We start from the raw sequence: 1,624 nt of genomic DNA on the forward strand, positions 1-1,624 counted from the left end.
ATGCAAATCAATCATGAGATAGACACAAACAATACCAAAAACACATATAATAGTGAGAAGCAATAAACTGTTCCTGTTTAATATATAATTTCTTTGCCACAGATCAGAGTCAAATTCATTAGCTATACATTCTTAGGGCCACTCATTCTTGCTCCACTCAACTAACTGCATTTTAATGGGAATTTCCTCTTAAATTTACATCCCCTTTTAGTTGCTTTTACATTTAAAATGTTTACTAAGTCTTTGATAATGTCATATATTTATATAATAAATTCTGGTTATTCTATTACCCAATCTTTAACCATCTCTATCCCCCTTCCCTCTTCCCTGCCTAAGAATTGGGACATTTGTTTTTGTTTTATAAACTATTGAGTTTATCTAATGCCATTTGTTGGACCATTGATTCTCAGCATTCTAAATGATGTAACACTTTAATATAGGTCCTCATGTTCTGGTGACTCCCAAGTACAAAATTATTTAATATCACTACTTCATAACTGTAACTTTGCTATTCTTATGAATTATAATGTACATATCTGATATTTCAAGTGATCTTTAATGACTTCTAACAAAAGTTCATTTGACATTTAAAGTGGTCTAAACCCACAACTTGAGGTTCTCTGTGATGATTCATTGGATTTGTATTACCATTTGGAGCCTGTTAGGGTTAGCAGTAGGTATATAGCTGAAAGGATTAGATCCCCCTCTCTCCAATTCTATCAATAACAAGGAGCTCAGCAATGGGTAGGTAGATATAGTTTGGAGAACTGGTTTTCAATGTCTAAAAATGAAACTTTCACCTGCCCAGAAATAAAAAGTAATTTAAAGGATTACACACATACAATTACTCAGAGTCGTGATTCCAGCTATGCAAATATCATATAATGAAAATATTCTAAACATGGAAATGAGGATGACAAACTCTGATTATGTTACATTCAGAATAAAAATATTAGTTTAAAAGTTTTTCTTTATAAACTATATGCACTGTGATATTTTGTTATCCCAAGAGTAATGATCACCATCAAGAGAGCTAGACACAAAATGATTTAATGTTTTCTCAAAAGATGGGTTATTCAGACATATTTCTTTATATTTCAAAAGTAATTATATTCTTATATGAAAAACTTATGCTGCCCTCTTCAACAACTTGAGATCTACTGATTCCTATCATGAATCGTCTCCTTGGTGTCACACTATACAGAGTATTAGGATAAAAGCTCTGACTTAGTGTTGTGAGGTTCAATTTCCTCAGCTTATACATATCATTATTCTTTCTATAGCTAAGAAGACTTCCGTTGGATGGAATTCATGGACATGGTAAGCACAGACTATTTTTCATTTAGGCCACCTGTAGTTAATTTTCCACAGGTGGTCTGAACTATCATTTGTTTTGTGAGACCAGAAGGAAGTCAAAACCAACCAGGTATCCTACTAGTATAAAAAAGGCATGGTACCTGAAAACTATTATAAATTCTTCAAATGCAGGCCTTAGATCAACACAGTAGGAACATTGGTCTTTGAACATTAAGCCTAAGCCATTTGTTTCAATTATGCCTCACAAGCATTTCTTGTCTCATAGCTAAGAAAATCTCTCTCTTTCTCTCTCTCTCTCTCTCTCTCT

This window comes from Mastomys coucha, unplaced genomic scaffold (assembly GCF_008632895.1).
Source record: "Mastomys coucha isolate ucsf_1 unplaced genomic scaffold, UCSF_Mcou_1 pScaffold20, whole genome shotgun sequence".
Taxonomy (NCBI): Eukaryota; Metazoa; Chordata; class Mammalia; order Rodentia; family Muridae; genus Mastomys; species Mastomys coucha.